At 31.9% G+C, this 9,607-nt stretch overlaps 3 long non-coding RNA genes across 4 annotated transcripts in view; 1 reads left to right on the forward strand and 2 right to left on the reverse strand.

The window, feature by feature from the left end:
• Positions 1 to 837: 837 nt before the first annotated feature.
• Positions 838 to 9,607, reverse strand: part of LOC125614793 — a 36,373-nt gene continuing 27,603 nt past the window's right edge. Inside the window, exons 2-3 of the long non-coding RNA XR_007345360.1 lie at positions 2,541 to 2,592; positions 838 to 1,066 (exon numbers count right to left, since the gene is read on the reverse strand). This is a non-coding gene — a long non-coding RNA (uncharacterized LOC125614793). The remainder of the gene's footprint in view (positions 1,067 to 2,540; positions 2,593 to 9,607) is intronic.
• Positions 2,014 to 6,953, forward strand: LOC125614792. Its single transcript, XR_007345359.1, has 3 exons — positions 2,014 to 2,046; positions 3,517 to 3,603; positions 6,753 to 6,953. It is a non-coding gene; the product is annotated as an uncharacterized LOC125614792 (long non-coding RNA).
• LOC125614791 lies at positions 7,092 to 7,449 on the reverse strand. 2 transcript variants are annotated; one of them, XR_007345356.1, is made up of 2 exons: positions 7,324 to 7,449; positions 7,092 to 7,155 (listed from the first exon to the last, which is right to left on the reverse strand). It is a non-coding gene; the product is annotated as an uncharacterized LOC125614791 (long non-coding RNA). The 2 variants fall into 2 exon arrangements; XR_007345357.1 differs by having other exon boundaries at positions 7,092 to 7,239; positions 7,324 to 7,444.

The raw sequence follows: 9,607 nt of genomic DNA on the forward strand, positions 1-9,607 counted from the left end.
ATTTCATTCCACCATCTTACCTACCTCTATACCATCTCCCATCACCTCCCTCCCCTTTGTCTTATTCAAAGTTTCTTCATTTCTTCCATGCTACCTCCTACTTCTTTCATTGTGGATCAGCATCCACTTAGCAGAGTAAATATTAGGTCTTTGGTTTAGTGGATTGGTTTACTTGCCTTAACATGATGTTCTCAAACTCCATCCATTTACTTTCCAATTCTATAATTTTATTCTCTTTTAATGCTCAGTAATATTTCACTGTGTATATAGACCATATTTTCTTTATCCATTCATATATTGAAGAGCATATAGATTGGTTCTATAGTTTACATATTGTGAATTATTTTGCTATGAACATTGATGTAGATATGCCACTGTATGATGCTGTTTTTAGCTCTTGTTGGTCTAAACTGAGGAGTGGAATAGCTGGGTCAATTTTGGTTTCTTTCCAAGTTTTCTAAGGAATCTCCTTATTCTTTTCCAGGTTGGAGTCACCAATTTAGAGTCCTACCAACAGTGTAACAGTGGGCCTTTTTCCCCACATCCTCACCAACATATATTTTTGCTTGTATTTTTAATAACTGCCATTCTAATTGGAGTAAGATTAAATTTTAGAGTAGTTTTTATTGGCAATTCTTTAATTGCTAGACATGTTGAACATTTTTTTATGGATTGAGTGATTGTTTATCTTCTAAGAAGTGTGTCTCTTCATTTCCTTAGCCCATTTTATTTATTGATTGGGGAATTTGTTTTTTGGCATTAAGTTTTTTAAGTTCTTTATATATCCTGGAAATTAGGGGTTCTCTCTGATGTGCATGTGGTAAAAATTTGCTCCCATTCTCTGGTATCACTTTTCACCTCACTGATTGTTTCTTTTGCTGAGAAGAATCTTTTAAGTTTGAATTCATCCCATTTAGTGACACTTGTTTCTATTTCTTGTGCTTTAGTAGTCTTCCTAAAGAAGCAAAATTTCAAACCCCCTACCTGGAATTACAGGTATATGACATCATGCATAGCAACTCAATTCATCTTGATTTCAAGTACACTTTCTTAAGGGGCTTTAATCCTATGAATTAAAAGAAAATGTTATAGACAGGTCATTGGGTCTAAGGACATGTCATAAAATAAGGAATATACCATTAATCAATTTAAATAATAGACTCAAATCTTTGGATCTGGGGAAAAAAGAAATACACACACACCCACACACACACACACACAATCACACACCATACACTTTCTGGTTAAATCTCCCTGCCCTTGGGACAGTTTCTCTGTAGTTTTTTTATATCTAAGGAGAAATATTGGTTAAAAAAATGTATCTTTCACCTGTAGCATAAAAAGAAGTGGTCATGTTCTTCATCTTCCTGAACTCAGGACAAGCATAACTCTCAAATATGGTTTTGTGAACTGAGATGTTCTGGAGTCTTGACATAGTTTTGAGGATGCTGTTACAAAAGTTTCAAAATTTCTCTTACACCATTGGTATTGGATTACTAGAGATCTCACTAAATATTCAGAACAGCCAGCTGCATCAGAGAAAAACAAATAAGATTCTACACTTTAGTAAATCTCTGATTAGTGGTTGTACAATTAATATTTGAGGATTCCCTTTCTTAATTACCATAATTTTCTCATCTGAACTATATGTATAATTTAGTTCATGATATAAAAAATTACAAAATAAATATTTTTGTGGTAATGCCTGAGTTTTATATTGTGTTTCATAAATGTGGAGTGTATATACTTTTTTGAACTTAAATCATTTTTTCTGCAGAAGTAGGTGATGGTATCTTTGTGTTCCAAAACACCACTTACATGATAGTCTACTAACTTTCAATTCAACTTCAATTACATTACAGACTGTGCAAATGTTCATGTGGTCAATGTGTTATTTATTTATCTATTCTTATTTCAGGTACCGTTAACATTCAGGGATATAGACATTGATTTTACGGACGAAGAGTTGGGAATGCCTTCAGCCTGCTCAGAAAAACTTATATAAAGATGTGATGTTAGAGAACTATAGAAACTTTGCCTTCCTGGGTAAGTTTAATTTCCTTTAAAAAATTTTAATTAATAAGTATTATTTAATTTACTTCTGTTGTATCTTCTGGGAACTTCTCTATAAGAATGAGTTTCAGATTTGTATTTCAAAGAAAAAGGGCATTTTTAGTCAGATATTTTACTCTTTAATATATATTATTTTACTCTTTAATTTCTCCCTTTCTTGGTGTGTTATACATCCTTCACTTTAGATAAGTAGTAACTAGCATAATTTAGTGATGTAAACTATTGTAGCCTACACATAGCAGGGGACACAGTTGAGATGTTCAAATGGAGAAAACCAAACTAAAAAAAATATTGACAGAGTAGTTATTCAGCAGAAAAAAAATTTCAGAATCTTAGGTCTATTTCTTTTGATTGTAATCATTGAACACATAGTGCCCTACATTTATCACATTTTCAAATTCTTTGTAGTCCTCTGTTTTCTTCTTTAGTGATGTCCCAGTTTATCCAGATTAATCACCCAAACTTACCTTTTGTTGTGAGGGCCAGCATGATCTGTTAAAAATCTTCTTGTGAGAAAACCTGCAAAGAAGCAAACAGAAGAGAGAGACACACACAGTGAAAAGAAAAAAAAAGAAAAAAACTGGCCACTCCTTCATGGCTGAACATAGTATACCCCAAAATTGCATAGCTTCTATTACCATGACTACATTGTAACCCAGTATTATTTTAACCCCAAGTGCTAGCTAACCAAGATAAGGCAGAGTTAATACAAACATAGAGCCCCTTCTCCCTAAGGACATTACAACAGAAAATAGATAGTGCACTTGTATAGTTGTCTTAATAGCTTCAGGGAGAAACTGCTGGGCATTACTATTGTGGGACTCAGGGTGCCAGTTACCATCACCTACACACTTTCCTGTCTATTTCCAAGATCAAAATACCTACAGCCCACCCTCCTTTTTTAAGGCCTTTTGAATAAATAATATTACTTAGCTCCTTAATGCTGGTGGGGACAAAAAATTGGGCAGGCATAAACAACAGCAAGTATGAACATCAGTAAATATCCACCTATGAATATATTTTGATCCAGATGAAATTGTGTAAACATGAAGTTAGCCTATCCAACAAGTCTAAACATTCATCATCTTTTTGGACCTTATTAATGATATCTTTAAGTTAATCTAATTATTTTGAAATGAAATTACTATTATCACTTAAATTGAAGAAACTCATGTTATTAAACTTCTCATATCTTTTATTATGTTGCAATAATGGGCAATCAATTGCAGCATGTCTGTCAAGTATAGCTTGACAATGTTTTTGTTCTTCATTAAGCATATTAACGGCCATGGAGGCATGAGTATTACTTTTTATGATAGCATAGGCAAGTTTCATAGTAGTTTTGTAAGCCCATAGAGCTAATCCAGGGAAACCCACTAAGAAGAATGTCAAAGCAACAAGAGGAATAAAGAGGAATAAACATTTTATGAATAAATTGTGCAGGATGGTGACCTATTACATACTATGTGGATGGTAAGGACACAGTTATTCTGCTAAGACAACAATGAATACCATGAGACATTTTTGCAGGTGAGTCAAGATATTGTAATGGATTGTAGAAGTCCAGGATCTGACAGTACTGAATTTCCTACAGCTGGTGTACAAAAACGGAGCAATGTTGTTATTAAGACCAAATCATTTACAGAGTTTTGTGTGAGTTTACCAATCAAAGCAGTAAGGAAGATCTCTAGAGTGCATTCTAACCTCATTTTAGCCAACTGAAATTATAGTATCTTGGGTTTCTCTTTAATGCTTCTACTCTTTTGAGGAGAATGATTATTCTCTTGTTTGGAGGGACTCTTCTCTTCCAGGATTAAATGAAACTTAGGAATCAGCTTGTGAAGTCCCTGATGTACAATTATAATTGCTATATATCATGCATCAAGCTAGAGTCCAAATAGGACATGTTGGCATAAGTTTAGCAGTCTATGCTTTTCCCCACGTGATCAAAGGCATACGACCATGTCATGCTGGGTCAGGTGGAATCTTATATATTACCTAATTTTTTTGGTAATGGCTGTTTGAGAATAAAATGTCTATTCAATGCAGATGACCAGTTTTGAGTATTTAACTTTATGTTGTATATTGAGAACATTAATTGTAAATAAAACAATATTTAATGCATATTAATATAAGAGAGGCTAGATCTTTGTTTCTGTTTTAAAAGGCAAGTATATGGATGCAATTTTCACACTCAACAAAATCTTGTCCAAAAGGATTATGAGAAATTTCATGATTTAAAACTGTATCTTATTGATTAAAAATTGTGTAAAATGATGAGATGTAAAGGCAATGGAATTATCCACCTTTAAACATTTAGGGCCTCTAGGATCATATTATGCTTGGTTTCTTTCCATGCTCTCTGCTAGAACTGACTTGGCAGTTTCTTTTTTAGATTCCATTCTGTTAGTAATTTTTTTTTTGTTTTGTGTTTTGCAATAATGCATTGATAATCATAAATATTTTGAAGTGAAAAAATTCATTACACTTCTATTTTGTAAGTTGTTTTTTATATTTTTTATTATTTTCTATTTTGATTAATGATTTAAATTCTAGATCATTGCTTTCCATTGTGTCATGCTTGGATCCTTTTTATACTTCTCTCTCTCTCTCTCTCTCTCTCTCTCTCTCTATATATATATATATATATATATATATATATATATATATATATCCCACTTCTCTTTATATATCCTTTAGGTTTTTAATTTTTACAGTATTTCACAAGTTGCTTAGACTTCTTTTAAAGTTGGTCCTGCTTGATAAGCCTCTTCCATATTGGTAGAATTTCAGCTTTGCACACTAGGAATGCTCCTCTCATTTTTCCTAAAGAATTATTCACATACACAATTTGGGCTTATTTATGTTAATATTTTTTGTCTCAATTTCACTCTCTAAACTTTCTTTAAATAGTTATTTAGTGTTCTTTGAGTAATTCATAACTGCCAGTATCCTAATTTTCTGTTCTTAATGTTTTTTTTTCTTTTTTGTCACTTGGATTAAGCCATGCCTCTCTTTGTTTATATTTGCTGTATTATTTTTATTTGTTCATTAAAGGAGCCAACAGTAGATTATGTAGTCCATTTTGGAAAAAAAAATATAAAAACATTTAAATAAATAAAAATAGGCAAGAACAGTGCTCCATCCTTGAAATATTTGCTAATTGGAAGGCCATGAAAAAGGTACTTAATGTTTAAGGGAAGTCATAGAAATTTAGAAACAGCATGACTCAAACAATTTTAAAAAGACATGTGTTGTAGTTCAGTGATATCGAATTTGGGGGGTTAATCTCAAGCACCACACATGAAAAATTAAAAGTTGGATGACCTAAAGATCCAGAAATGCCAGTGCTAAATATGTATCCATGAACAATTAAATCAGAGAATTGAAGAGATACCTCTGCTTTTGTGTTTAGTGCGCACATTGTTCTCAGTATTAAAGCTAGGGAATCAATGTATGTGCCCATCAATGATCAAATGAGTAAAAATATTGTACTTATATACTATTATTATTTAGTTGTAAAAATATTTTGTCTCTTAAATTGTTATAAGAAATATATGCAGGACTTTGCATTAAGTGAAATGTGGCAGGCAGAGATTAAATTGCGGGAGCATTTGATTCACATGTGGAAGTAAGAAATTTATTGAGTAAAATTTTGCTCACCAGGTACTGTGTTTTGTGTAGGGTTGATATTTAGCCAAAGTCACATATTTTTTTATTTTATTGAGCATTAGAGGGTCAAGAGTTTTGTTTTACCACATGGTGAGTGTATTATGTTCTTCATAAATATTAATAGAAGGAATACAATTCCTTGTAAGAACATAACTGTTAAGTATATGAAACAATGATTGTGTTAATTCATTTTTTGTGTTAATTCATTATATTTAGTCATTTTACCTTGTATATATAGTATAAAATACCATGATATATTTAGGAAATAAACAAAGATGTATTTGTCAATGAAAGAAATCATCATATCACACAAATTTAAAAATATAAAAATCAATTTATTATACTTGATTGGTATGTGTTGACTTCATCCAAGTATTATGGCCATAGGCTATGCAAGGTTTCTATAGTCTTTTAAAATGTTTTTATGAAAAATTTTATAAACATATATGTGTATATTTCTTAGTAAATTTTTTATTCATATTTCTTTTTAAGAGTCCATATCCTCTTCACCATTTTTGAATATTTGTGGTATTATCACTCAAAATATAGTAGTTATTTTCATGTCTTTAAGTCATGGTGGACCAAAACCAATTTTTGGACACACTTTGAAAAAGCCAAAAATGTTTGTATATGTTTTACATTTCTCTTATTCTACTGAGAGTGAAGGTAGCTGGTAGACATTTCTTAAATAAAAAATACTGCCTTATGAAGGATAAAAGGATATGGATGATAATAGTAACATACTTACCTTCACTTTATTATATTACTCTTCTTAATGATGTACTTCTCTTGGATACTGTGGTCTCTACAGGAATTTGGGTAATATTCTCAAGGTAACTTTGTACATTTTTATTGAACTGATAAATTTTTTGATTTATGATGACTTGGACTTACTAATCTGCTACACTCCTGATGTACGTATTTTACCTTTATTTCATGTTATGTATGCAAAATATATTTATCCCTGTCTAGTAGGTATTGTTTTTTTTATTTTTTGTTTCTTTCAGCCATGACTTCTCATAATACCCAAGAAGATTCACCAGAGAAGGGCATGAAACATATATTTCACAAAAAGATAAGTGGGAAATATAGAAGTTGTGATCTTGACTATTTACAACAAAACTACATGGAAAACTACAAGTGAGAGTGAACACCAGAAATCATATAAAAAATCAGGTCTTGTTCACCACCAGATAATTTATACTGGAGAGAAGCCCTACAAATGTAAAGATTGTGGCAAAGTTTTTAGTCGAAAATCACACTTTATTTGCCACAGAAGAACTCACACTGGAGAGAAGCCCTACAAATGTAAAGATTGTGGCAAAACCTTCAGTTGAAAATCACACCTTATTCGCCACAGGAGAAGTCACACTGGAGAGAAGCCCTACAAATGTAAAGATTGTGGCAAAGCTTTCAGTCAAAAGTTAGGCCTTACTTACCACAGCAGAAGTCACACTGGAGAGAAGCCCTACAATTGTAAAGAATGTGGCAGAGCTTTCAGTCAAAAAGTTGGCCTTATTTATCACAGCAGAACTCACACTAGAGAGAAGCTCTACATATGTGAAGATTGTGGCAAACCTTTCAGTCAAAAATCACACCTTATTCGCCACAGCAGTATTCACACTGGAGAGAATCCCTACAAATGTAAAGAATGTGGCAAAGCTTTCAGTCAAAAAGTAGACCTTATTTGCCACAGGAGAACTCGCACTGGACAGAAGCCCTACAAATGTACAGAATGTGGCAAAGCTTTCAATCGAAAATCACACCTTATTTTCCACAGCAAAACTCACACTCGAGAGAATCCCTAAAAATGTAAAGAATGTGGGAAAGCTTTTAGCAATAAAATAGGCTTTATTCAACATAGAAGAACTCACACTGGAGAACGGCCCTACAAATGAGAATAATGTGGCAAAACTTTTAATAAAAAATAAAATTTTATTCACCACAGCAGGACACCCTGGTGAATGTGAAATGTGAACAAATAATCAATGAGCTATGTTTCATAGTCTTATTTTCTATGGACCAATTAGTAAGGTAAACTGAGAAGGTTGTATGTAAAGATTAATTTTCTTATCATAAAATGTCTTATCAGCTACAATAGGATAAAGGCTTCTTATACATGGAATCCATAAAAAAATCATATTGAATATCATTCACAATAATATTACATGTAATTCATGAAGAACTGAGTTTAAAACAACATATGTTTAAGAACAAGGTCTGGGGATATTGTACACTCTCTAATATAGACATTTATAACAATTTAATTGTACATGAAACTACACTAAATGAGAGGAAAAATCAATGGTGTCAACACAAAACAACATACAAATAAAATCTTGTAAAGACTTAAGAAAGAGGCCAATAGTGGATGAATTGTTGCTTCCAAATGCTAGGGGGAAAATGGATATTTAATCAGTTAGAGGTAATTGAAGAAAGATAAGTTACCCACTTTAAGCTAGAATAGCATTTGAAAGAAAAGGAGTCACAAAGTTAACAATGATTATTCACTTTCATTTGTATGCTTTGTAATATATTCCAAAAGATTTCTACATGTTTTATTTCAGTTAAATTGGAAAACAATCCAGAAAGTTAAAAAAAGACAAGTATTGCTCCTCTGGTTTTAAAAGCAAGAAAAGGAATAGAGAGAGATTTATTGACCTAGAAAAATTTACTAGTTAGAGGTTAAAAAAAAGAACTTAGATTTCCAGAGTCTCAGTATAATCAGTATTTCAGCCATCCCTGGCTGCACAGGGCATTTTGCTTAAGAAAGTATTTGTTCACTTATGTACAGCTTAAAGAACAGTGTTGTTTTTAGTCAGTCTTTTTCATTAATAACAATGATATGTCTTTCATAAGTTTCCACAAAAATACACAATTGTAGAAATCTCTGGTTCATCCTCCATATATTCTGCCACAATCTTCACCAGAACAAGATAATATAAATCTTTTGGCAGCCCCATCAAAGTATTCACTTCTAATAATTTTAAGACCAAATACATGCTGCAAAGTATGATTCATGAAACAACATAGATTTACTTAGTAAAAATATTTTTTATATGAAGAATATATCCCAACTGCTTCATCTTGGGATTGACTTAGAAAAATATGAGGTAATTATACTGTGTATTATGACCTAAGGTTATGAGCCTTAAAATTACCTTAAATTACAAAAGAATATTTTATGTTTATTTTTAAATACAGTTTTTATATTCCAAACATTCAAATCAAATTCCACAGCAATCAATGATATAAAAAACATGAGAAAAACAACTGCAGTTTGGTCTCTCATCATGACCTTTCAATACCTGCTGTAGATTGCCTGTGGGTTCCACTTCTAATTTAAAAAATATATCTTTCCATACAATTTGGGTGAAGTGGAGGACAAAATCTCTTGCATTGTTTTCCTGGGCAAGCTGTCATACTTCAGACAACTGAAACCCAAATCAAAATATGTTTATTCTACATTCTAAAAATATCAGTTCTTAATTTACCTAGCATAAAACAAATCCACTTTCTTCTGGTTGATTATCTTGAGCCCAAGGATATGTAACTGGGGAGCTAAAAGAAGTATGGCATAAATGAAGAGATCTTTTTTGCATAAAGCAAATTGTACTTTTTTGTATTTGATTTTTCTGCTTGTGAAGATCTACATTTCTCCTCCTAGAATGGTATTTTGATTGAAGGTGACTTGTGTGAATACACAAGGCTTAAAATTCAGCTACCTGAGTTTGAGACCATTCACTGCTAAAAAATACTTATAATTTGTACCCTAATAGGAGACTCAAAAATGCTGCTAGACAAACCTATTTTTTTAATCTGCCTCTTTATTCATGGTTTTCTAATGGTTTTGATCTAGTCA

Source organism: Marmota marmota, unplaced genomic scaffold (assembly GCF_001458135.2).
Source record: "Marmota marmota marmota unplaced genomic scaffold, marMar, whole genome shotgun sequence".
Lineage (NCBI taxonomy): Eukaryota > Metazoa > Chordata > Mammalia > Rodentia > Sciuridae > Marmota > Marmota marmota.